The sequence below is a fragment of the Pseudophryne corroboree genome, chromosome 3 (assembly GCF_028390025.1).
Source record: "Pseudophryne corroboree isolate aPseCor3 chromosome 3, aPseCor3.hap2, whole genome shotgun sequence".
In the NCBI taxonomy this organism is placed as follows: domain Eukaryota; kingdom Metazoa; phylum Chordata; class Amphibia; order Anura; family Myobatrachidae; genus Pseudophryne; species Pseudophryne corroboree.
The window spans coordinates 658,676,030-658,703,939 of record NC_086446.1 but is presented as its reverse complement, the minus strand read 5'-3'; the positions used below and the strand labels follow the sequence as shown (position 1 = coordinate 658,703,939).

General features: G+C 51.0%; 1 protein-coding gene across 1 annotated transcript in view; it reads left to right on the top strand.

Annotated features, from left to right (window-relative positions):
- Positions 1-1,511: 1,511 nt before the first annotated feature.
- Positions 1,512-27,910, top strand: part of SYCE3 (synaptonemal complex central element protein 3) — a 75,887-nt gene continuing 49,488 nt past the window's right edge. Inside the window, exon 1 of the mRNA XM_063963725.1 lies at positions 1,512-1,644. The gene's annotated coding sequence lies outside the window, so the exon portion shown is untranslated. The remainder of the gene's footprint in view (positions 1,645-27,910) is intronic.

Genomic DNA, 27,910 nt, shown 5'->3' with positions numbered 1-27,910 from the left:
GGCTGATTCTGTCGGGAATCAGCCTCGCGCCGGGTAGTTAAGTCGGAGAATGCCCGTTCTCCCGACAAAACTACCTGTTAAGTCGGCGAGAACGGGACATCACCGACTTAACTTTAGCTGAATTGAATAGCGTCGGGAGCTAATTCCCGGCGCTATTCTTTAGTTGCCGAATAGAATTGACCCCTTTGTGTATTAAACAAAGTTTGTGTACACTGAGCCATCAGAAAAAAAAAGGTTTCACTATCTCACTCTCACTCAAAAAAGTCCGTATTTTGGAATATTTCGTATTTCGGAATATTTGGATATGGGATACTCAACCTGTATTTTTTAAATATAATAAAAAAAATAAAGTATGAATTATTTAATTACACTTTTCAAGAGGACTCTTTCATACCCTCCAACATTGGCCCTCATTCCGTGTTGATCGCTAGCTGCCGTTGTTCGCTGCGCAGCAATCAGGCTAAAAATCTGCATTTCTGCGCATGCACGGCAATGCGCAGGCGTGTCATACGGGTACAATGAGCGTCGTGGTTTTGCACAGAGTCTAACGAACATTCCAGTCGCACGGCCGAACGCAGGAAGATTTACATGAAGTGGGCGTTTCTGGGTGTCAACTGACCGTTTTCAGGGAGTGTTTGGAAAAACGCAGGCGTATCTGGAAAAAAACGCAGGCGTGGCTGGGCGGGTGTGTGACGTCAAAAGCCGTCCCTCCGTTGTTAGAATCAACGCACACAAAAAGTAACTACAGGGCTGGTCTTGTTTTGCACAAAATGTGTTTGCAGGCGCACTACTGCACAGGCGTTCGCACTCCTGCAAAGTGAAAATACACTCCCCCGTGGGCGGCGACTATGCATTTGCACGGCTGCTATAAGTAGATAGCGAGCTATCAACTTGGAATGAGGGCCATTGTACATATAAAAATAGGTACAAATCAGGAAATGGGGCGTGGCCACAGGTAAGGGGGCATGGCCACGCCCCTTTCCCTATACTTTCAATGGAAATTAGGGGTGTCAAAAATCGGCACATCTGCCAAAAAGGTACAGTTGGAGGGTATGCTTTCATACCCTCCAACATGACCCGCCCCACTAGGTACAAAATGCTCTGTTTCTGTACTTCCCTCTTAATTTATTATTGCCATCACCTGTGAAGAAACAGCTTTCTTATCATTTAACTAGTTCAACACAGGTGATGGAAATCATAAATTAAGAGGGAAGTCCAGAAACAGAACATTTTGTACCTAGTGGGGCGGGTCATGTTGGAGGGCCTGTGCTTTGAGTCTTTACACATCAATTTGCCAAGATGTAAGAACCCTTTTCACTTATTTTGTACCAACAATAGTTATTTAAATTCAGACCCTGACCACTTGTGTCATATTAGTCACACAGAGTGTTACATAATGGAGTGTGTAACTTTTAATAATCCTAAAACAGAGATACAATAACTGAGCAGCTTGGTATGGTGAGAGGGGACTCCCTTGTCAGCTGTGTCAGTGCCTCATGCCGCTGCCATGGCAACTGCCACCAAAACCAGTTTATAGCAGTTGCAGAGTGAGCAGATTGAGGCAGCACTGCGGAGGCAGCTCAGGAGAGGAACTGCAAGTCCTGAGAGATAACTTACACAGGAAAGACTAACAAACAGTCTAAGGTAGATACTAAACAGCCAAATAATGCCTAATCATATTTTATGAGCAAATGTCCCAATATACAAATGAATGCATCTAACTGTATGCAAAAATATGTATGTAAATTGGATGTTAAACTCCAAATACTGATATTTCTCTGACGTCCTAGTGGATGCTGGGGACTCCGTAAGGACCATGGGGATTAGCGGCTCCGCAGGAGACTGGGCACAAAAGTAAAAGCTTTTAGGTCACCTGGTGTGCACTGGCTCCTCCCCTATGACCCTCCTCCAAGCCTCAGTTAGGATACTGTGCCCGGACGAGCGTACACAATAAGGAAGGATTTTGAATCCCGGGTAAGACTCATACCAGCCACACCAATCACACCATATAACTTGTGATCTAAACCCAGTTAACAGCATGATAACAGAGGAGCCTCTAGAAAAGATGGCTCACTACAGCAATAACCCGATTTTTTGGTAACAATAACTATGTACCAGTATTGCAGACAATCCGCACTTGGGATGGGCGCCCAGCATCCACTACGGACTACGAGAAATAGAATTATCGGTAAGTAAATTCTTATTTTCTCTAGATTTTTGTGCCCGAACGAGAAGGGTGCACACTAGGTGGCTCTCCTGAGCTGCTTAGTGAAAAGTTTAAGTTTAGGTTTTTTATTTTCAGTGAGTCCTGCTGGCAACAGGCTCACTGCATCGAGGGACTAAGGGGAGAAGAAGCGAACTCACCTGCGTGCAGAGTGGATTGGGCTTCTTAGGCTACTGGACATTAGCTCCAGAGGGACGATCACAGGCCCAGCCATGGATGGGTCCCAGAGCCGCGCCGCCGGCCCCCTTACAGAGCCAGAAGACAGAAGAGGTCCGGGAAATCGGCGGCAGAAGACGTCCTGTCTTCAATAAGGTAGTGCACAGCACCGCAGCTGTGCGCCATTTCTCTCAGCACACTTCACACTCCGGTCACTGAGGGTGCAGGGCGCTGGGGGGGGCGCCCTGAGACACAATAAAAACACCTTAGATGGCTAAAAATACATCACATATAGCTCCTGGGCTATATGGATGCATTTAACCCCTGCCAGTTTTTCCTTAAAAAAGCGGGAGAAAGGCCGCCGAGAAGGGGGCGGAGCCTATCTCCTCAGCACACTGGCGCCATTTTCCCTCACAGCTCCGTTGGAGGGAAGCTCCCTGGCTCTCCCCTGCAGTCACTACACTACAGAAAGGGTTAAAAAAGAGAGGGGGGCACTAATTACGCGCAGTATTAAATAATACAGCAGCTATAAGGGGAAAAACACTTATATAAGGTTATCCCTGTATATATATAGCGCTCTGGTGTGTGCTGGAAAACTCTCGCTCTGTCTCCCCAAAGGGCTAGTGGGGTCCTGTCCTCTATCAGAGCATTCCCTGTGTGTGTGCTGTGTGTCGGTACGTTTGTGTCGACATGTATGAGGAGAAAAATGATGTGGAGACGGAGCAGATTGCCTGTAATAGTGATGTCACCCCCTAGGGGGTCGACACATGAGTGGATGAACTGTTGGAAGGAATTACGTGACAGTGTCAGCTCTGTATAAAAGACAGTGGTTGACATGAGACAGCCGGCTACTCAGCTTGTGCCTGTCCAGACGTCTCATAGGCCGTCAGGGGCTCTAAAGCGCCCGTTACCTCAGATGGCAGATATAGACGCCGACACGGATACTGACTCCAGTGTCGACGGTGAAGAGACAAATGTGACTTCCAGTAGGGCCACACGTTACATGATTGAGGCAATGAAAAATGTTTTACACATTTCTGATAATACGAGTACCACCAAAAAGGGGTATTATGTTCGGTGAGGAAAAACTACCCGTAGTTTTCCTGAATCTGAGAAATTAAATGAGGTGTGTGATGATGCGTGGGTTTCCCCCGATAACAACTGATAATTTCTAAAATGTTATTGTCATTATATCCTTTTCCGCCAGAGGTTAGGGTGCGTTGGGAAACACCCCCTAGGGTGGATAAAGCGCTCACACGCTTGTAAGAACAAGGGCTCTACCCTCTCCTGAGATAGCCGCCCTTAAGGATCCTGCTGATAGAAAGCAGGAGGGTATCCTAAAATGTATTTACACACATACTGGTGTTATACTGCGACCAGCAATCGCCTCAGCCTGGATGTGCAGTGCTGGGTTGGCGTGGTCGGATTCCCTGACTGAAAATATTGATACCCTAGATAGGGACAGTATATTATTGCCTATAGAGCATTTTAAAGATGCATTTCTATATATGCGTGATGCACAGCGGAATATTTGCCGACTGGCATCAAGTCTAAGTGCGTTGTCGATTTCTGCCAGTAGAGGGTTATGGACACGACAGTGGTCAGGTGATGCGGATTCCAAACGGCATTTGGAAGTATTACCTTATTAAGGGGAGGAGTTATTTGGGGTCGGTCTTTCAGACCTGGTGGCCACGGCAACAGCTGGGAAATCCACGTTTGTACCCCAGGTCGCCTCTCAACATAAGAAGACGCCGTATTATCAGGCGCAGTCCTTTCGTGGGCAAGCGGACAAAAGGTTCCTCATTTCTGTCCCGTGACAGAGGGAGAGGAAAAAGGCTGCAGAAATCAGCCAGTTCCCAGGAACAGAAGCCCTCTCCCGCCTCTGCCAAGCCCTCAGTATGACGCTGGGGCTTTACAAGCAGAATCAGGCACGGTGGGGGCCCGTCTTAATGAATTTCAGCGCGCAGTGGGCTCACTCGCAAGTAGACCCCTGGATCCTTCAGGTGATATCTCAGGGGTACAAATTGGAATTCGAGAAGTCTCCCCCTCGCCGTTTCCTAAAGTCGGCTTTACTGATGTCTCCCTCTGACAGGGAGGCAGTTTTGGAAGCCATTCACAAGCTGTATTCCCAGCAGGTGATAATCAAGGTACCCCTCCTGCAACAGGGAACGGGGTATTATTCCACACTGTTGTGGTACCGAAGCCGGACGGCTCGGTGAGACCGATTCTAAATCTAAAATCTAAAATCTTGAACACTTACATACGGAGGTTCAAATTCAATATTGAGTCACTCAGAGCAGTGATTGCGAACCTGGAAGAAGGGGACTACATGATGTCTCGGGACATCAAGGATGCTTACCTTCATGTCCCAATTTACCCTTCTCACCAAGGGTACCTCAGGTTTGTGGTACAGAACTGTCACTATCAGTTTCAGACGCTGCCGTATGGATGGTCCACGGCACCCCGGGTCTTTACCAAGGTAATGGCCGAAATGATGATACTCCTTCGAAGGAAGGGAATTTTAGTTATCCCTTACTTGGACGATTCCCTGATAAGGGTAAGATCCAGGGAACAGTTGGAGGTTGGTAGCACTATCTCAGGTAGTGTTGCGGCAGCACGATTGGATTCTCAATATTCCAAAATCGCAGCTGATTCCGACGACTCGTCTTCTGTTCCTAGGGATGATCCTGGACACAGTCCAGAAAAAGGTGTTTCTCCCGGAGGAGAAAGTCAGGGAGTTATCCGAGCTAGTCGGGAACCTCCTATAACCGAGCCAAGTCTCAGTACATCAATTAAAGGGTTCTGGGAAAAATGTTGGCTTCCTACGAAGCAATCCCATTCGGCAGATTCCACGCAAGAACTTTCCAGTGGGACCTGCTGGACAAATGGTCCGGGTCGCATCTTCAGATGCATCAGCGGATAACCCTGTCACCAAGCACAAGGGTGTCTCTCCTGTGGTGGTTGCAGAGTGCTCATCTTCTAGAGGGCCGCAGATTCGACATTCAGGACTGGGTCCTGGTGACCACGGATGCCAGCCTGCGAGGCTGGGGAGCAGTCACACAGGGAAGGGATTTCCAGAGCTTATGGTCAAGCCTGGAGACATCACTTCACATAAATATCCTGAAGCTAAGGGCCATTTACAATGCTCTAAGCTCAGCAAGACCTCTGCTTCAAGGTCACCCGGAGTTGATCCATTCGGACAACATCACGGCAGTCACCCACGTAAACAGACAGGGTGACACAAGAAGCAGGAGGGCAATGGCAGAAGCTGCAAGGATTCTTCGCTGGGCGGAAAATCATGTGATAGCACTGTCAGCAGTATTCATTCCGGGAGTGGACAACTGGGAAGCAGACTTCCTCAGCAGACACGACCTCCACCCGGGAGAGTGGGGACTTCACCCAGAAGTCTTCCACATGTTTATAAAACTCGACAAGTATTGCGCCAGGTCAAGGGACCCTCAGGCAATAGCTGTAGACGCTCTGGTAACACAGTGGGTGTACCAGTCAGTGTATGTGTTCCCTCCTCTGCCTCTCATACCCAAGGTACTGAGAATCATAAGATGGTGAGGAGTAAGCACTATATTCGTGGCTCCGGATTGGCCAAGAAGGACTTGGTAACCGGAACTTCAAGAGATGCTCACGGAGGATCCGTGCCCTCTACCTCTAAGAAGGGACCTGCTCCAGCAAGGACCCTGTCTGTTCCAAGACTTACCGCGGCTGCGTTTGACGGCATGGCGGTTGAACGCCGGATCCTGAAGGAGAAAGGCATTCCGGATGAAGTCTTTCCTATCCTGATCAAAGCCAGGAAGGATATAACCGCAAAACATTATCAACGCATGTGTCGAAAATATGTTGCGTGGTGCGAGGCCAGTAAGGCCCCGACGGAGGAATTTTCAACTAGGTCGATTCCTACATTTCCTGCAAACAGGAGTGTCTATGGGCCTGAAATTGGGGTCCATTAAGGTTCAAATTCCGGCCCTGTCAATTTTCTTCCAAAAAGAACTAGCTTCAGTCCCTGAAGTTCAGACGTTTGTAAAAGGGGTACTGTATATACAGCCTCCTTTTGTGCCTCCAGTGGCACCTTGGGATCTCAATGTAGTTTTGGGTTCCAAAAGTCACATTGGTTTGAACCACTTAAATATGTGGAGTTAAAATATCTCACATGGAAAGTGGTCATGCTGTTGGCCCTGGCCTGGGCCAGGTGCGTGTCAGAATTGGCGGCTTTATCCTGTAAAAGCCCTCATCTGATTTTCCATTCGGACAGGGCGGAATTGAGGACTCGTCCTCAGTTTCTCCCTAAGGTGGTTTTCAGCGTTTCACCTGAATCAACCTATTGTGGTGCCTGCGACTACTAGGGACTTGGAGGACTCCAAGTTGCTAGACGTTGTCAGGGCCCTGGAAATATAGGTTTCCAGGACGGCTGGAGTCAGAAAATCTGACTCGTTGTTTATTCTTTATGCACCCAACAACCTGGGTGCTCCTGCTTCTAAGCAGACTATTGCTCGTTGGATTTGTAGTACAATTCAGCTTGCACATTCTGTGGCAGGCCTGCCACAGCCAAAATCTGTAAAAGCCCATTCCACAAGGAAGGTGGGCTCATCTTGGGCGGCTGCCCGAGGGGTCTCGGCTTTACAACTTTGCCGAGCAGCTACTTGGTCAGGAGAAAATACGTTTGTAAAATTCTACAAATTTGATACCCTGGCTGAGGAGGACCTGGAGTTCTCTCATTTGGTGCTGCAGAGTCATCCGCACTCTCCCGCCCGTTTGGGAGCTTTGGTATAATCCCCATGGTCCTTACGGAGTCCCCAGCATCCACTAGGACGTCAGAGAAAATAAGAATTTACTTACCGATAATTCTATTTCTCGTAGTCCGTAGTGGATGCTGGGCGCCCATCCCAAGTGCGGATTGTCTGCAATACTGGTACATAGTTATTGTTACCAAAAAATCGGGTTATTGCTGTAGTGAGCCATCTTTTCTAGAGGCTCCTCTGTTATCATGCTGTTAACTGGGTTTAGATCACAAGTTATATGGTGTGATTGGTGTGGCTGGTATGAGTCTTACCCGGGATTCAAAATCCTTCCTTATTGTGTACGCTCGTCCGGGCACAGTATCCTAACTGAGGCTTGGAGGAGGGTCATAGGGGGAGGAGCCAGTGCACACCAGGTGACCTAAAAGCTTTTACTTTTGTGCCCAGTCTCCTGCGGAGCCGCTAATCCCCATGGTCCTTACGGAGTTTCCAGCATCCACTACGGACTACGTGAAATAGAATTATTGGTAAGTAAATTCTTATTTTCATTGCTGGTCTGAAAATTACTCTGTCTAGACTAGAGTATACTAAAATTCATATACAGTGTGTGTGTGTGTGTGTGTGTGTGTGTGTGTGTGTGTGTGTGTGTGTGTGTGTGTGTATATATATATATATACATACACACATACATAGATACATACACACACACACACACACACACACACACACACACATACACATTTATGTACACGGTTGAGTCACATTATTATGACCACCAGCTAATAGCCGAGTAACCGCCGTATGCAGCATAGACAACAGCTAGACGGGCAACTCTAATTTCTCTTACGTCCTAGAGGATGCTGGGGACTCCGTAAGGACCATGGGGATAGACGGGCTCCGCAGGAGACATGGGCACTTTAAGAAAGACTTTAGGTCTGGGTGTGCACTGGCTCCTCCCTCTATGCCCCTCCTCCAGACCTCAGTTTGATACTGTGCCCAGTGGAGACTGGGTGCATTTCAGGAGCTCTCCTGAGTTTCCTGTAAAGAAAGCATTTTAGTTAGGTTTTTTATGTTCAGGGAGCCTGCTGGCAACAGACTCCCTGCATCGAGGGACTGACGGGAGAGAAACAGACCTACTTCTGTGAGTTTCAAGGCTCTGTTTCTTAGGCTACTGGACACCATTAGCTCCAGAGGGATTTGTACGCAGGTCTCACCCTCGCCGTCCGTCCCAGAGCCGCGCCGCTGTCCTCCTTGCAGAGCCGGAAGATAGAAGCCGGGTGAGTATGAGAAGAAAAGAAGACTTCAGAGGCGGCAGAAGACTTCTTGATCTTCACAGAGGTAACGCACAGCAGTAACGCTGTGCGCCATTGCTCCCATTCACCTCACACACGGCAGTCACTGTAAGGGTGCAGGGCGCAGGGGGGGCGCCCTGGGCAGCATACAAACCTCTCCTTTGGCAAAATTACATATATACATGGACAGCTGGGCACTAAACGTGTATATAAAGAGCCCCCGCCAGTTTTTTAAGAATTTTGAGCGGGACAGAAGCCCGCCGCCGAGGGGGCGGGGCTTCTCCCTCAGCACTCACCAGCTCCATTTTCTCCACAGCACAGCGCTGAGAGGAAGCACCCCGGACTCTCCCCTGCTTACTCACGGTGACAGAGGGTTTTCAAGAGGAGGGGGGCACATAATTGGCGCATATACATATAATAAGGCGCGACTGGGTAAACATTTGGTGTTTTTTCCTGGGTCATATAGCGCTGGGGTGTGTGCTGGCATACTCTTTCTCTGTCTCTCCAAAGGGCCTGGTGGGGAAACTGTCTTCAGATAAGAGTTTCCCTGTGTGTGTGGTGTGTCGGTACGCGTGTGTCGACATGTCTGAGGTGGAAGGCCCGCCTAGAAGGAGGGGGAGCGTGTGAATGTGAGGTCTCCGTTGGCAGCGCCGACACCTGACTGGATGGATATGTGGAATGTTTTAAGTGCTAATGTCAATTTATTGCACAAAAGATTAGACTAAGCTGAAGCTAGGGAACAGTCAGGGAGTCAACCCATGTCAGTCCCTATGTCGCCGGGACCTTCGGGGTCTCAAAAGCGCCCATTATCCCAAATAGGAGACACAGATAGCGACACGGATTCTGACTCCAGTGTCGACTACGATGATGCAAAGTTAAAGCCGAAAATGGCTAAATGCATTTGTTATATGATTATTGCAATAAAAGATATTTTGCATATCACGGAGGAACCCCCTGTCCCTGACACGAGGGTACACATGTATAAGGGAAAGAAACCTGAGGTAACTTTTCCCCCCTCACATGAGTTGATCGAGTTGTGTGAAAAAGCGTGGGAATCTCCAGACAAAAAACTGCAGATTCCCAAAAGGATTCTTATGGCGTATCCTTTCCCGCCAACGGACAGGATACGGTGGGAATCCTCCCCTAGGGTAGACAAAGCATTGACACGCTTATCAAAAAAGATAGCGCTGCCATCCCAAGATACGGCTACCCTCAAGGATCCTGCTGACCGCAAGCAGGAGGTTACCTTGAAGTCCATTTACACACATTCTGGTACCTTACTCAGACCGGCGATTACGTCGGCCTGGGTTTGTAGCGCTGTAGCAGCATGGACAGATTCATTATCAGTGGATATTGAGACCCTAGATAAGGATACCATTTTATTGACCCTAGGGCATATAAAAGATGCTTTCTTATATATGAGGGATGCTCAAAGAGACATTAGGCTACTGGGTTCCAGAATAAACGCTATGTCTATTTCTGCTAGGCGAGTCTTATAGACCCGGCAGTGGACAGGTGATGCCGACTCGAAGAGGCATATGGAGGTTTTGCCTTACAAGGGTGAGGAATTGTTTGGGGAAGGTCTCTCGGACCTCGTCTCTACAGCTACGGCAGGTAAATCGAATTTTTTGCCTTATATGTTCCCTCACAGACTAAGAAAGCGACACATTATCAAATGCAGTCCTTTCGTTCAAATAGAAGCAAAAGAGTACATGGATCGTCCTTTCTTGCCAGAGGTAAGGCCAGAGGAAAAAAGATGCACAACACAGCTAGTTCCCAGGAACAGAAGTTCTCCCCGGCCTCTGCAAAATCCACCGCATGACGCTGGGGCTCCGCTGGGGGAGTCCGCCCCAGTGGGGACACGTCTTCGACTTTTCAGCCACTTCTGGGTTCACTCACAGGTGGATCCCTGGGCAATAGAAATTGTTTCTCAGGGATACAAGCTGGAATTCGAAGAGGTGCCTCCTCGCCGGTTTTTCAAATCGGCTCTACCGACTTCTCCCCTAGAAAGGGAGTTAGTGTTAAATGCGATTCGCAAATTGTGTCTTCAACAAGTGGTGGTCGAGGTTCCCCTGCTTCAAAGAGGGAAGGGTTACTACTCAACTCTGTTTGTAGTCCCGAAACCGGACGGTTCGGTCAGACCCATTTTGAATTTAGAATCCCTAAACCTATATTTAAAACGGTTCAAGTTCAACATGGAATCGCTCAGAGCGGTCATCCCCAACCTAGATGGGGGGGATTTTATGGTATCTCTGGACATAAAGGATGCATACCTTCATGTTCCCATTTATCCGCCCCACCAGGCGTACCTGAGATTTGCAGTACAGGATTGTCATTACCAATTTCAGACGTTGCCGTTTGGGCTTTCCACGGCCCCAAGGATTTTCACCAAGGTAATGGCGGAAATGATGGTGCTCCTGCGCAAGCAGGGTGTCACAATTATCCCGTACTTGGACGATCTCCTCATAAAAGCGAGATCACGAGAGAAGTTACTGAACAGCGTGTCACTTTCCCTGAGGGTGTTACAGCAACACGGCTGGATTCTCAACATCCCGAAGTCGCAGCTGGTTCCTACGACCCGTCTGACCTTTTTGGGCATGATTCTGGACACAGACCAGAAAAGGGTTTTTCTTCCGATAGAAAAAGCTCAGGAACTCATGACTCTAGTCAAGAACCTATTGAAAGGAAAACAAGTGTCAGTACATCATTGCACTCAAGTCCTGGGAAAGATGGTGGCAACATACGAAGCCATTCCCTTCGGCAGATTCCATGCAAAGACTTTCCAATGGGACCTATTGGACAAGTGGTCTGGGTCACATCTACAAATTCATCAGCGGATCACCCTGTCCCCCAGAGCCAGGGTGTCTCTCGTGTGGTGGCTGCAGAGTGCTCACCTTTTAGAAGTCCGTAGCTTCGGCATTCAGGACTGGATCCTGGTGACCACGGACGCTAGCCTCAGAGGGTGGGGAGCAGTCACACAGGGAAGAAACTTCCAAGGACTTTGGACAAGTCAAGTGACTTGTCTTCACATCAACATCCTGGAACTGAGGGCCATATACAACGCCCTACGTCAAGCGGAGACCTTACTTCGCGACCAACCAGTTCTGATCCAGTCAGACAACATCACCGCAGTGGCTCATGTAAACCGCCAAGGCGGCACAAGGAGCAGAGTGGCAATGGCGGAAGCCACCAGAATTCTTCGCTGGTCGGAAAATCATGTAAGCGCACTGTCAGCAGTGTTCATTCCGGGAGTTGACAACTGGGAAGCAGACTTCCTCAGCAGACACGACCTGCATCCAGGAGAGTGGGGACTTCATTAGGAAGTCTTTGCACAGATTGCAAGTCAGTGGGGACTGCCCCAGATAGACATGATGGCGTCCCGCCTCAACAAAAAGCTAGAGAGGTATTGCGCCAGATCAAAAGACCCTCAGGTGGTAGCTGTGGACGCCCTAGTGACACCGTGGGTGTTCCAGTCTGTCTATGTGTTTCCTCCTCTTCCTCTCATACCCAAGGTGTTGAGAATAATAAGAAAAAGAGGAGTGAGAACAATTCTCATTGTTCCAGATTGGCCACGAAGGACCTGGTATCCGGATCTGCTGGAAATGCTCACAGAAGATCCGTGGCCTCTTCCTCTACGACAGGACCTGTTGCAACAGGGGCCCTGTCTGTTCCAAGACTTACCGCGGCTACGTTTGACGGCATGGCGGTTGAACGCAGGATCCTAGCGGAAAAAGGCATTCCGGATGAGGTCATTCCTACGCTGATAAAGGCTAGGAAGGACGTGACAGCAAAACATTATCACCGTATATGGCGAAAATATGTTTCTTGGTGTGAGGCCAGGAATGCTCCTACGGAAGAATTCCATCTGGGCCGTTTCCTTCACTTCCTACAGACTGGAGTGAATTTGGGCCTAAAATTAGGCTCCATTAAGGTTCAGATTTCGGCCTTATCCATTTTCTTTCAAAAAGAATTGGCTTCTCTCCCAGAAGTACAGACTTTTATGAAGGGAGTACTGCATATTCAGCCTCCTTTTATACCTCCGGTGGCGCCTTGGGACCTTAACGTGGTGTTGAGTTTCCTTAAGTCGCACTGGTTTGAACCACTTCAAACGGTGGAGTTAAAATATCTCACTTGGAAGGTGGTCATGTTATTAGCCTTGGCTTCGGCTAGGCGAGTGTCGGAATTGGTGGCTTTGTCTCATAAAAGCCCCTATCTGGTTTTCCATATAGATAGAGCGGAATTGCGAACCCGTCCTCAATTCTTGCCTAAGGTGGTGTCATCTTTTCATATGAACTAACCTATTGTGGTGCCTGTGGCTACGCGAGACTTGGAGGATTCCGAGTCCCTTGATGTAGTCAGGGCTTTGAAAATTTACGTGGCCAGAACGGCTAGAGTCAGAAAAACAGAAGCACTGTTTGTCCTATATGCAGCCAACAAGGTTGGCGCCCCTGCTTCAAAGCAGACTATTGCTCGCTGGATCTGTAACACAATTCAGCAGGCGCATTCTACGGCTGGATTGCCGTTACCAAAATCAGTCAAGGCCCATTCCACTAGGAAGGTGGGCTCGTCTTGGGCGGCTGCCCGAGGGGTCTCGGCACTACAACTATGTCGAGCTGATACTTGGTCGGGTTCAAACACCTTTGCAAAGTTCTATAAGTTTGATACCCTGGCTGAGAAAAACCTCCTGTTTGCTCAATCGGTGCTGCAGAGTCATCCGCACTCTCCCGCCCGGTTTGAAGCTTTGGTATAATCCCCATGGTCCTTATGGAGTCCCCAGCATCCTCTAGGACAGGCTTTCCCAACCACGGTCCTCAAGGCACACCAACAGTGCAGGTTTTAGTGATATCCAGGCTGCAGCACAGATGGTTAAATCAAAATAACTGAGCTACTAATTAAGACACCTGTGCTGAAGCCTGGATATCACTAAAACATGCACTGTTAGTGTGCCTTGAGGACCGTGGTTGGGAAAGCCTGCTCTAGGACGTAAGAGAAAATAAGATTTTAAACCTACCGGTAAATCTTTTTCTCGTAGTCCGTAGAGGATTCTGGGCGCCCGTCCCTAGTGCGGACTACTTCTGCGAGACTTGCATATAGTTTTGCTTACATAAGGGTTATGTTATAGTTTCATCGGTTTTGGACTGATGCTATGTTGTTTTTTCATACTGTTAACTGTTTAATAAATACACAAGTTATACGGTGTGATTGGTGTGGCTGGTATGAATCTTGCCCTTGGATTAACTAAAATCCTTTCCTCGTACTGTCCGTCTCCTCTGGGCACAGTTTCTCTAACTGAGGTCTGGAGAAGGGGCATAGAGAGAGGAGCCAGTGCACACCCAGACCTAAAGTCTTTCTTAAAGTGCCCATGTCTCCTGCGGAGCCCGTCTATCCCCATGGTCCTTGCGGAGTCCCCAGCATCCTCTACGGACTACGAGAAAAAGATTAACCGGTAGGTTTAAAATCTTATTTTTAGACACATATCTGGTAGCCCCCAAGTTCATTTTGATGGTGGGGAGTGTCTATGTATTTTTTCAGGGGTATGGGACTCAGGGTCGACACCTATTGGTCGACAGTGAATAGGTCGACACTAGAAATAGGTCGGCATTAGTTTTCCATATTTTTTGGTGTTGTTTTCTTCATAACGTGACCGGGAACCCCAATTAGTGCACCGAGTCCCCTTGCATGGCTCGCTTCCCTCGCCATGCTTCAGGCAAGGTGTCAAGCTCCGCTACCGCTGTGCTTGGCACAGGTTACCGTTCCCAATCGTAGTCCGCTTCCGCTGCGATCGGCACAGGTTACCGTTCGCAATTGTAGTCCACGTGGATCGTATGAAAAAGTTTTTTAAAAAAATTTGAAAAACTCATGTCGACCTTTTTGCACGTTGACCTTGTTCATGTCGACCCAGAGTCCAGATAACTTTTTTCACATACTCTTTATTCTTATAACACTCTCTACACTGCATAACTACATTTGCATAGCTGTGATCTGTGGCGGAACTACCGCCAGTGCAAGCACTGGGGCCCGCCACGGTCCAGGGGCCCAAATCCAGTCCAGCATGTAATGAGTCAAACTGACTCATTACACGGCGCTGTCCGCTGCCCGCCGAGGAGAGGAGCGTTGCGCCACAGGGGGGAAGGAGGAGGAGGGAGGTGGAGGAGGGAGCCGCTGCAGCGCAGTGTAATTGGTGAAGGTGCTGCTGCTGTCCCTCTCCTTCACCATAAGCTGCCTTCCGCCGCTGTGAATGGTGGGAAGCGCATCCCTCCTCCACCTCCCTCCTCCTCCTTCTCCCCTGCCCGGGATCATCATCCGCCATCAAGCTGCACCGAAGAGCCTGACTGCCAGCGGAGACAGTAAGTATAATCTTTTCTTTCTGTCTCTCTGTCTGTCTATATATTCTGTCTGTCTGCCACAATGTGTAAAAAGGGCCGCTGTCTGCTGTACTGTGTAAAAAGGGGGACGCTGTCTGACGTAATGTGTAAAAAGGGGACGCTGTCTTCCTTATTGTGTAAAGAGGGGACGCTGTCTGCCATTATGTGTAAAAAAGGGGACGCTGTCTGCCGTAATGTGTAAAAAGGGGATGCTGTCTGCCATAATGTGTAAAAAGGGAACGCTGTCTGTCGTAATGTGTAAAAATAGAGGGACTGTCTGCTGTAATGTGTAAAAAAGGGGACGCTGTCTGCCGTTATGTGTAAAAAAGGGGACGCTGTCTGCCGTAATGTGTAAAAAGGGGACGCTGTCTGCCGTAATGTGTAAAAAGGGGATGCTGTTGGCCGTAATGTGTAAAAAGGGGACGCTGTCTGCCGTAATGTGTAAAAAGGGGACGCTGTCTGCCGTAATGTGTAAAAAGGGGAATCTGTCCGCCGTAATGTGTAAAAGGGGCTCTACCTGGTGTAGTGGTGCTACTGTGCTGCGCAATGTGAATAATGGAGACTACTGTGCACCGTTATGTGAATTGGTATTATTTTGTGGCCACGCCCCTATATTTTTTGCGTGCGCCTACGGCGCGCACTGCTCCTGTTCTACATAGCGCGAGGGGGGGGTTCCAATGCTGTTTCTTGCACACATCGCTAAAATGTCTAGTAACGGCACTGTTGCTAGGTATCCATTTCCCTGGCCCCGAGCAGGTCCCCCTCACCAGATCCTCTCCATGGGTGAGGGGGTGGACTTGGATAGGATTGGGGGGGCGCCAAAGCATTTTGTCGCACCTGGGCCCACCGCTCGCTAGTTCTGCCACTGCCTGTGATGCCCTTGGATGGTTTTTGGCTGGGCTGGTTTGGGGGTGCTCTGCGCACTGGATATGAGTGTTAGGGACTTGCCCGACAGAGGTGACCTGAATGCATTGGGCAGGCCCGTATCTTTGGCCAAACATATGCAAACAAACCTCTTATGACATTTAATCGTAATAGATTTACATTTATAGTAATGACTGCATAGTGCATTTGCACCCATGTGTTATTTTGACGGTGATCTGCTCATCTGTAGCGTGTCGGTCGGCCCTACTGTATCCTGCCTGCTGGCATTTCAGCTTCAACCTGGCACACACAATAGGAGCTGGCCTTTTCATGACCTACCACTTTTTTGTTTGTTCTTTTGTTGACCTCTTTCCATATTGTACATAATGCATGGATTAGCCCTCTTTTCTCTAACGTCCTAAGTGGATGCTGGGGACTCCGTAAGGACCATGGGGAATAGCGGCTCCGCAGGAGACTGGGCACATCTAAAGAAAGCTTTAGGACTATCTGGTGTGCACTGGCTCCTCCCCCTATGACCCTCCTCCAAGCCTCAGTTAGATCTCTGTGCCCGAACGAGAAGGGTGCACACTAGGGGCTCTCCTGAGCTTCTTAGTGAAAGTTTTAGATTAGGTTTTTTATTTTCAGTGAGACCTGCTGGCAACAGGCTCACTGCATCGAGGGACTAAGGGGAGAAGAAGCGAACTCACCTGCGTGCAGAGTGGATTGGGCTTCTTAGGCTACTGGACATTAGCTCCAGAGGGACGATCACAGGCCCAGCTTGGATGGGTCCCAGAGCCGCGCCGCCGGCCCCCTTACAGAGCCAGAAGGCAGAAGAGGTCCGGAAAATCGGCGGCAGAAGACGTCCTGTCTTCAACAAGGTAGCGCACAGCACTGCAGCTGTGCGCCATTGCTCTCAGCACACTTCACACTTCGGTCACTGAGGGTGCAGGGCGCTGGGGGGGGGCGCCCTGAGACACAATAAAAACACCTTGGATGGCAAAAAAAATGCATCACATATAGCTCCTGGGCTATATGGATGCATTTAACCCCTGCCAGAATCCATAAAAAAGCAGGAGAAAAGTCCACGAAAAAGGGGCGGAGCCTATCTCCTCAGCACACTGGCGCCATTTTCCCTCACAGCTCCGTTGGAGGGAAGCTCCCTGTCTCTCCCCTGCAGTCACTACACTACAGAAAGGGTTAAAAAAAGAGAGGGGGGCACTAATTAGGCGCAGTATTAACTATACAGCAGCTATAAGGGGAAAAACACTTTAAGCCGCTCATAACTTTATTGTGATTACATAAACCTTTTCTTTAAGCTAGCTTATCACTAAATAAAACCACACCACACACTGAAATAAAGACACGGACACAGTAGCTGGAGTTAAAGGTCAGACGATGTTTATAATCGCTGACCAACTCTTTAAACTAATAATTGAGGCCGAATTAGAATTGAATTGAATATATATTTAACTTTAGTTTGGAGGATGGCAAACAGAAAACCGCTGCCAAACACCAGCACCCGTCACCTAGATGAAAAACCACCCAACCAAGGAGGGGCGTACACCTACCCCACCTCCTTCCCGCATAAACCGCATTGTGCTGGCCTTACCCCTCTCTCTCTGGCAAACGTTCGGTTCCCGCAGGGGAACGTCTAAATGTCCAACCGCAAGAAAAGGACACACCTGCCGTCCTTCTAAAGAGGGAGCCCCACAATGACCACTTATGCCTGTGTGACAGCTGGTTGGCAGCGATTTCCCGCCACCAAGGTTTACCAAACCGCCACCGCCATCCGCAAACAGAACCCTAACCAAACCAGAAACTAACTAGCTCTACCGAAAAAGACCAAAAATGTCCTCCAGAAAAAACTGCACTCCTTCCGGAGAAAGGTGAACCCCATCGTCTCTGTAGAACTGCCTGTTCCGCAGCACCAGCAGAGGATGCTTGATTGCCACTCCGCCTATTGCCTTGACAAAAAGAGACACCGTAGAATTCACCTTTTTGCGTGCTTTCTCCAGCGCCGAGAAACGCACCGCACCACGCCAATGAAAACGGGGCACCATTTCCGACCAGACAATGCATACCCCAGGCCAGTGACAACGGATCGCCACTACATCCGCCTTTATAGACAAAATCAAGTCTATGCCTTTAACTCGGCCCAGATCATTACCACCCAAATGAATGATAATACAACTGGGGCGACCCCAGCGGCGCTCCCGAGAAAAAAGGACGCGCAACAGATCACCCCATAACATGCCCCTAACACCTAACCATCTAAATTGCCTGGACCCAAAAATCTCAGTCGCCCTAGATGCCATGGGATGTTTCTCCGCCCAAAAAACATAGGAATGACCAACCATCCATATGTGGTCTCCAAAATTGATGACAGCTGTAAAAGAAAATATCCTAACGTCAGATTATGCACATAATCTGTAACTTAAACACAACGTAACCAAATTAAACCCAAGTGAAGGAGATAACTCAAAAAACCTCCCGTGGACCTTGATAGAACAGCCAATTGAAATTAGGCCCCCTCGGAGGAAAAATTTTAAAAATTCACTTCACACCCTCGATTCCTGAACGGTAAGCGTTCAAAAACCGACGAGTAAACACGTTTTTGGGTTAGCGCAACAGGCGCACTTATAACTTATCTATACGGACGTAGGACTTATAGGAGGCCGACCTCCAGCGACCCAACTCCCGAATAGCCGCTGGTGATGAACCAGCGGCCGCCGCATGGGTAGCCGCCCCAATCCGAAAGGAATGAGTACCGAAGTCCGCCTCCTGCAAGCCCAGCGTCGTCAAACATTTCTTGAACACAGATGAAAACTGAAACTTTGTCAGAGGGTCCGACTGCGCGTGCACCAGCAACTGGTTGCCCCCCGGAGGTCTTAAACGCACATACTCTTGCGTCAACCGCAGCGGGCAAACGCCCATTCCTTCCTGAGCCTCCAAGGACAACCAGCGACCCCTACCTGTTTGATCTGTCTTGGATCGCACAATCCTACAGAGCAACAGGCCCTCCTGCAAGCGCACATTCTCGTAGAGCAGACCCGATTCCCGGGACGCCTTGCTGCTCGCCACTAACTCGCTCACCCGAAAAGCCCCGAAAAAGGCCAGGGCATACGCGCTACTAAACAATGCCACCTCAAATTCCGAGGACGCAATCTGAGGTAGCACGCGCAGCAATTCTGCTAGCAGCTGCAACGTTACAGGCCTACGTGAATCCGCAGGCGCCGGGTGCAACCTAGCCCAACCTTTCAGCGCTCTGGAAAGGACAAACGACCCCGTGGGGTCTGTCGTCCCGTGGAGCCGCGAGTGAAAGGCGATGCCCGCAAGGGCAGTAGCCATGGCCGCTTTTGACCTACCGTTTTGGTAATGCTCCCAAACAAAGGTCAACAGGGCGTCGGCCGAGGACTCACCTGCTACCCCGTACCTACTCTGAAAGGTTGACCAATCCCGCCATGCAGCATCATACGCTCGTAGCGTGGAGGGAGCCAGAGCACACCTGGCTAAAGCCGTTAAACCGATTCGACCATCTGCCAGACAGAAGGTGGGCATTGTAACCCCTCTGCCTCCGCTCCCGGAACCAACGTCCTGAACCTGTCAAATTGGAACCGGGACAATGCATCCGCAATTCCATTGTCAACTCCAGGAACGTGGCTGGCCCTAAAATTAATATTGCGCTGCAAACAAACCAACACTAAATGCCTTAGCAGTCTCAGTGCCTGCGGTGAGGAAGAACGCTGATTATTAATCGCATGCACTACCCCCAAGTTGTCGCAAAGAAACAAGATGTCCCTATTCGCGAACCGTCCGGCCCATAACTCAAGCGCCACTAAGATCGGGAACAATTCCAGCAACAAAAGGTTCTTGGTAAACCCGCGCGTCACCCAAGATGCCGGCCAAGCCGCAGCGCACCATGCGCCAGCGAAGAACGCGCCAAACCCTCGACTGCCAGAAGCATCCGTGAACAATTGCTGCTGCTTACTAGAACAACAAGGAGCGGGCCACAAGACCTCCCTGTTGAAGGACACCAGGAAAGAGACCCAAATCCGCAAATCATCCTTGATCTCGCGGGAAAGGTACACGGAGTGATTCTGCCGTACCGTCCCCGCCGTGGCCCGCTCGAGTTTGCGACAGAAAATCCTACCCATGGGGATAATCCGACACGCAAAATTGAGAGAACCAAGCAAGGACTGCACCTGCTTAAGCCGAACCCTGCGTTTTCCTAAACAGTCTGTAATCAAACCCAATAGTTTCCGCACCTTATCCTCGGGCAAGCGACAGCACCCCCCTACCGTGTCAATTTCGATACCTAAATAGCTAAGACAAGTGCAAGGACCCTCGCACTTATCTTGCGCAACCGGCACCCCTAAAGCGCAGAATAACGACCTGGCCACCGAGAGAATGTCCCCACAGACCGCACTGTCCCCGGGCCCAACAAAGAGAAAGTCATCCAGGTAGTGAGCCACCCCCAGTTGCCCGGAGGCGGTCTGGACGCACCAGTGTAAAAATGTGCTAAAGCACTCAAAGTAGGCGCAGGAGACAGAGCAACCCATGGGGAGACACCGATCGACGTAGAATTCGCCCCCTATTTTGAAACCCAGAAACCGCAGGGAATCTGGGTGTAGCGGGAGTAGCCGAAAGGCCGACTCCACGTCCAATTTTGCCAACAGACTCCCCGGACCGCACTCCCTCACCAAGCGCAGCGCGTCGTCAAACGACTGATATCGAACCCTGCACTGGGCTTCCGGGATAGCGTCGTTGACCGACAACCCCGGCGGGTGCGACAAGTGCTGTAACAAACGAAACTTGCCTATGGCCTTCTTGGGCACTACCCCTACTGGGGAAATGCACAAGGAGGGCAGCGGGGAAAAGGCGTAGGGCCCAGCCATGCGCCCCAGCCCAATCTCCCCGTCAACCTTCCGCCGGACTTCCTGCGGGAATTCCCGAGCCGATCTCAAATTCTGGCGTGCAACCACATACACCGAATCCGGAATTGGCAAACGAAAACCGCGCTGAAAGCCCTCCAAGAGAAACGATGCCGCCGACTCATCGGGGTACAAGGTAAGCCAGCGCTGCAACTCGGGAACTATAATCGGGGAGAAGGCCTTACTTGCCAACTCCACCGGCCTCGGTGGAAGCGGCAGGCTTACTGCCTGTCGCGGCGGTGCATTCCTTGGCCGGGTGACTTGCTCCGCACAACCTACATGAGTGGCGAAAACGACAACTCGTTCCTTTGACGCATTTGCCGTCGTTGTAGGCAAAGCACTTGCCTTTTCCCGTCAATCGGGAAGCCGCCGCCCCGGCCGCCCCGGGCTTCTTGGCCGTGACGTCCGGGGTGGGTTTGACCTGCTGCGTGACCTCCAACCACACCTCAACATCCTTAAAACCCGCGGGCAGGATGGGGTTGCCATCCTGATTGCGACGAAACTTCTCGTCGTAATCCCGCCACGCGGAACCCTTGGATTTTAAGTACATATCGTGTACTAAAAACAAATATTTCACCAAGTTGGCATACTCCGAGGGACGCGATTCCGTGTAGCAAGCCATGAAAACCAAAAAACCACGCAGCCACTGGTGAAAATTGCGAAACGCATTTTCCCCAATACCACCCGGCTTCTTGGCTGCGTCAAAACCTTGCCGCATTTCCTCCGTAAGGGTGAATATGTCTACATACTTCCCCTTACGGATTTTTTCCCGCATGCGCTTGCGAACCCCCCTTGTAACTGCCGTGTTGGCGCAATGTACCATCTCCCCGTAACGGGGGGGGTCAGAGGGGACCACCTGCGCAGGAGCGGCCACCTTATGCGCCTCCTTAGCCATTCGCCGCGCGATGAGCCTAGCTAATTTACGCGGGCGCCGCGGAGAGCCGGATGATACACTGCTAGAAGATGAGGAACTACAAGTTGAAACGTGTAAAGGAATGTTTAGCTCACCGGAGTTCGAAGGACCCGGAACCGCGTCGTCCGCTGCATCCGCCTCCGCTGATGGCCGTACCTCCACGTTCGCAGTCGCGGTCGTCCGCGACCTTCGCCTCCTGCCGGGCGTAGCCCCTGAATTAGACGGGACCTGTGAGGGAGAAAAAGAGGGGACAACGGGCACAGAGGGAACGAAAACATCATTAACAATTGGCCGCAATGGCGGAGGGCCCGCCCCTCCGCTCCGCGGCGGATGGCCGCCCGGCAGCTGCAGGGAGGGGGCCCCCACCGAGGTGTACCCGACCGACTGCGTAAAGGCCGACCCGCTCACTGCACCAAAACTCGCGGGGTAAGACGGCCGCCACGCCGTATGCGGCGGGCAGACGCCTGCCCCCGCCCATCCGGATGACGCCGGAAGGAACTGAGGGGGCGCCGGGAGAGGGGGCCAACTCTGTGCCACCTGATACCCACCGCCTGGTGCCTGACCTGACTGCAGGCCCGCAAAGGCCGGAAAGGGCACCGCGACTCGGGGGCCACCAACCGACCACGTGGACTGCACGCCGGCGCCCGCGCTGGACCCGTGCGGGGAAAATTGTGTGCCGGACACCGTCATGAAGCCCATGGAAGGCATGCTGGCGGCTAAGGGGAATGCTGGAGCCGGAGGCCAAGCAAAACCCCCGGGGAAGGACTGGCTCCCCGCGAAGCCTTGCTGCGCTGCTACCGCAAGCGCCCCGCCGGGCGTAATATAAGCCGCCGAGACGGACGCCTGCGTGGACCCGAATTGAAAAGGACCGGGAAAGGCGTGGGGAGGAGTTTGAAACCCTGCAAGCGGGGGCGCCGTTAATGGCGGCGGGGCGGCTGACGACCAGGGGGCGCTCGAGCAGGCCCCCGAGGCCGGGGGGAAACCCTGCCATGTGACTGTCGCCGGGGCGGGTGTGGCGGCAGCCGCTGCCACGTCCCCCGCCCCAGCCACACTAGGCCCAAACGGCCCCACATTATTTAAAACGCCCTGGGGTGTGCTAGCCCCATCGCTGGAGGGGGGTAGGATGGGGCCCTGTGTTGTCCCGGGGACAGCGGGAGCCGCTACCCGCTGTCCTGGGCTCATATTCCCTCGCTGAACATTGACCCCCCCCTCGCCCCCTGCGGCTCTGCCGCGGCCGTCCGGCACGGCTTGTGCCCCCAGGACGCCGCCGAGAGCCGTCCGCGGGGATGGAGGAGGAGGGCCGGAGGCACTGATAGGAGGAGGGTGAGGAGATGGCTGACCCGCGGGAGACGCCGGGGCGCGCGGCCCAGCCGGGCCGCGCGCACCTGCGCCATGTGACGAGCGGCCGCTGGCCACCGGAGGAGGAGGACTGAAGGCGCCCGGAGCAGGAGGGCGAGGAGAGGCCCGTCCCGCTGCGAGCGCCGGTGCGCGCGGCCCGGCCGAGCTGCGCGTCCCGGCACCACGTGACGAGCGGCCGCTGGCCGCCCGTCTCCGTGCGGCAGGGGAGCGGGCTGTAACTGCCCGCCCCCGCCGCCTGTCTGCAGCAGGGGAAAGGCCTCTCTGAGGCGCAATGCTCGGGGAGCGGGAGCGGAAGGCGCTCCCCGCATCCACGAGGCGCCGGGGGGGGGTAGCTGATCGTCTGGGACGAGGCATTGCAGAGGGAGGGAGACGTCGGTAAAAGCAAAACAAATGACCGCACAAAGAGGGGGCAACAGTATTATATAATGCCCTAGTGAAGGCAAATGAAATTTAACCAAGTTATAGCAAGTTGAATAAGCAATAGTATACTTATCCTTCCTGGGCATAAACTGAATGGCAAGAGGAAGTCTAGCAAAATGGCCACCCCCTATATACTAACCTAAGACCCTCCTCTTCATCTTGATGCACAACCCTCTAATCCAATAGGAAAAACCAACCGGGAAAACTGATCTGCCTAGCAACTGCTTAGTCATTTAACAACCAATCACAAAAAGTTGATCGCTTATATGGCCTCAGGCTTATGCAGCCTTCAGCTTATCATATAAGGTTATCCCTGTATATATATAGCGCTCTGGTGTGTGCTGGCAAACTCTCCCTCTGTCTCCCCAAAGGGCTAGTGGGGTCCTGTCCTCTATCAGAGCATTCTCTGTGTGTGTGCTGTATGTCGGTACTTTTGTGTCGACATGTATGAGGAGAAAAATGATGTGGAGACGGAGCAGATTGCCTGTAATAGTGATGTCACCCCCTAGGGGGTCGACACCTGAGTGGATGAACTGTTGGAAGGAATTACGTGACAGTGTCAGCTCTGTATAAAAGACAGTGGTTGACATGAGACAGCCGGCTACTCAGCTTGTGCCTGTCCAGACGTCTCATAGGCCGTCAGGGGCTCTAAAGCGCCCGTTACCTCAGATGGCAGATATAGACGCCGACACGGATACTGACTCCAGTGTCGACGGTGAAGAGACGAATGTGACTTCCAGTAGGGCCACACGTTACATGATTGAGGCAATGAAAAATGTTTTACACATTTCTGATGATACGAGTACCACCAAAAAAAGGGGTATTATGTTCGGTGAGGAAAAACTACCTGTAGTTTTCCTGAATCTGAGAAATTAAATGAGGTGTGTGGTGATGCGTGGGTTTCCCCCGATAACAACGGATAATTTCTAAAATGTTATTGGCATTATATCCTTTCCCGCCAGAGGTTAGGGTGCGTTGGGAAACACCCCCTAGGGGGGATAAAGCGCTCACACGCTTGTAAGGGCTCTACCTTCGCCTGAGATGGCCGCCCTTAAGGATCCTGCTGATAGAAAGCAGGAGGGTATCCTAAAAGGTATTTACACACATACTGGTGTTATACTGCGACCAGCAATCGCCTCAGCCTGGATGTGCAGTGCTGGGTTGGCGTGGTCGGATTCCCTAACTGAAAATATTGATACCCTAGATAGGGACAGTATATTTTTGCCTATAGAGCATTTAAAAGATGCATTTTTATATATGCGTGATGCACAGCGGAATATTTGCCGACTGGCATCAAGTCTAAGCGCGTTGTCCATTTCTACCAGTAGAGGGTTATGGACACGTCAGTGGTCAGGTGATGCGTATTCCAAACGGCATTTAGAAGTATTGCTTTATTAAGGGAGGAGTTATTTGGGGTCGGTCTTTCAGACCTGGTGGCCACGGCAACAGCTGGGAATTCCACGTTTGTACCCCAGGTCGCCTCTCAACATGAGAAGACGCCGTATTATCAGGCGCAGTCTTTTCGTGGACAAGCGGGCAAAAGAGGGAGAGGAAAAAGGCTGCAGAAATCAGCCAGTTCCCAGGAACAGAAACCCTCTCCCGCCTCTGCCAAGCCCTCAGTATACGCTGGGGCTTTACAAGCAGAATCAGGCACGGTGGGGGGCCCGTCTCAATGAATTTCAGCGCGCAGTGGGCTCACTCGCAAGTAGACCCCTGGATCCTTCAGGTGATATCTCAGGGGTACAAATTAGAATTCGAGACGTCTCCCCCTCGCCGTTTCCTAAAGTCGGCTTTACCGATGTCTCCTTCTGACAGGCAACAGTTTTGGAAGCCATTCACAAGCTGTATTCCCAGCAGGTGATAATCAAGATACCCCTCCTGCAACAGGGAACGGGGTATTATTCCACACTGTTGTGGTACCGAAGCCGGACGGCTCGGTGAGACCGATTCTAAATCTAAAATCTTTGAACACTTACGTGCAGAGGTTCAAATTCAAGATTGAGTCACTCAGAGCAGTGATTGCGAACCTGGAAGAAGGGGACTACATGATGTCTCGGGACATCAAGGATGCTTACCTTCATGTCAAAATTTACCCTTCTCACCATGGGTACCTCAGGTTTATGGTACAGAACTGTCACTATCGGTTCAGACGCTGCCGTATGGATGGTACACGGCACCCCGGGTCTTTACCAAGGTAATGGCCGAAATGATGATATTCCTTCGAAGGAAGTGAATTTTAGTTATCCCTTCCTTGGACAATTCCCTGATAAGGGTAAGATCCAGGGAACAGTTGGAGGTCGGTGTAGCACTATCTCAGGTAGTGTTGCGGCAGCACGATTGGATTCTCAATATTCCAAAATCGCACCTTTTTCCGACGACGTGTCTTCTGTTCCTAGGGATGATCCTGGACACAGTCCAGAAAAAGGTGTTTCTCCCGGAGGAGAAAGCCAGGGAGTTATCCGAGCTAGTCAGGAACCTCCTAAAACCGAGCCAAGTCTCAGTGCATCAATGCACAAGGGTTCTGGGTAAAATGGTGGCTTCCTACGAAGCAATCCCATTCGGCAGATTCCACGCAAGAACTTTCCAGTGGGACCTGCTGGACAAATGGTCCGGATCGCATCTTCAGATGCATCAGCGGATAACCCTGTCACCAAGGACAAGGGTGTCCCTCCTGTGGTGGTTGCAGAGTGCTCATCTTCTAGAGGGCCGCAGATTAGGCATTCAGGACTGGGTCCTGGTGACCACGGATGCCAGCCTGCGAGGCTGGGGAGCAGTCACACAGGGAAGGAATATCCAGGGCTTATGGTCAAGCCTGGAGACATCACTTCACATAAATATCCTGAAGCTAAGGGACATTTACAATGCTCTAAGCTTAGCAAGACCTCTGCTTCAAGGTCAGCCGGTGTTGATCCAGTCGGACAACATCACGGCAGTCACCCACGTAAACAGACAGGGTGGCACAAGAAGCAGGAGGGCAATGGCAGAAGGTGCAAGGATTCTTCGCTGGGCGAAAAATCATGTGATAGCACTGTCAGCAGTATTCATTCCGGGAGTGGACAACTGGGAAGCAGACTTCCTCAGCACGACCTCCACCCGGGAGAGTGGGGACTTCACCCAGAAGTCTTCCACATGATTAAAAACTCGACAGGTATTGCGCCAGGTCCAGGGACCCTCAGGCAATAAGCTGTAGACGCTCTGGTAACACCGTGGGTGTACCAGTCAGGGTATGTGTTCCCTCCTCTGCCTCTCATACCCAAGGTACTGAGATTGATAAGATGGAGAGGAGTAAGCACTATATTCGTGGTTCCGGATTGGCCAAGAAGGACTTGGTAACCGGAACTTCAAGAGATGCTCACGGAGGATCCGTGGCCTCTACCTCTAAGAAGGGACCTGCTCCAGCAAGGACCCTGTCTGTTCCAAGACTTACCGCGGCTGCGTTTGACGGCATGGCGGTTGAACGCCGGATCCTGAAGGAAAAAAGGCATTCCGGATGAAGTCATCCCTATCCTGATCAAAGCCAGGAAGGATGTAACCGCAAAAACATTATCACTGCAATTGGCGAAAATATGTTGCGTGGTGCGAGGCCAGTAAGGCCCGACGGAGGAAATTCAACTGGGTCGATTCCTACATTTCCTGCAAACAGGAGTGTCTATGGGCCTGAAATTGGGGTCCATTAAGGTTCAAATTTCGGCCCTGTCAATTTTCTTCCAAAAAGAACTAGCTTCAGTCCCTGAAGTTCAGACGTTTGTAAAAGGGGTACTGCATATACAGCCTCCTTTTGTGCCTCCAGTGGCACTTGGGATCTCAATGTAGTTTTGGGTTCCAAAAGTCACATTGGTTTGAACCACTTAAATCTGTGGAGTTAAAATATCTCACATGGAAAGTGGTCATGCTGTTGGCCCTGGCCTAGGCCAGGCGCGTGTCAGAATTGGCGTCTTTATCCTGAAAAAGCCCTTATCTGATTTTCCATTCGGACAGGGCGGAATTGAGGACCCGTCCTCAGTTTCTCCCCAAGGTGGTTTCAGCGTCTCACCTGAACCAACCTATTGGTGGTGCCTGCGGCTACTAGGGACTTGGAGGCCTCCAAGTTGCTAGACGTTGTCAGTGCCCTGAAAATATATGTTTCCAGGACGGCTGTAGTCAGGAAATCTGACTCGCTGTTTATCCTGTGTGCACCCAACAAGCTGGGTGCTCCTGCTTCTAAGCAGACTATTGCTCGTTGGATTTGTAGTACAATTCAGCTTGCACATTCTGTGGCAGGCCTGCCACAGCCAAAAATCTGTAAATCACTTTGAAAAAGTCACGTGACTCCGTGACGAAACGCGTCAGTCTCCGCCCATCTTCTTGAAGCTGCAGCAGTGTTCATCATCTAGCCACAGGTGTATTGTTCAGCACAGCGGGAGCAGACACGGGAACACAAAAACGACCTAACCCGTGGCCAGTTACCAGCAACAGCGGCACTATTGCCGAAGCAGGCTCCAGCTTCGGAAGTCCGATGCACCATTTCCCCCTACACTCGTGAAGGAAGCCACAGTCGGTGACACAAAAAGGCACCCCCCGTGCAACATCCTAACCGGGGACGCTCGGTTACCGGGGGTAGGACCACACCGCATTTTCTAACAGGGAGGTAATCGGACT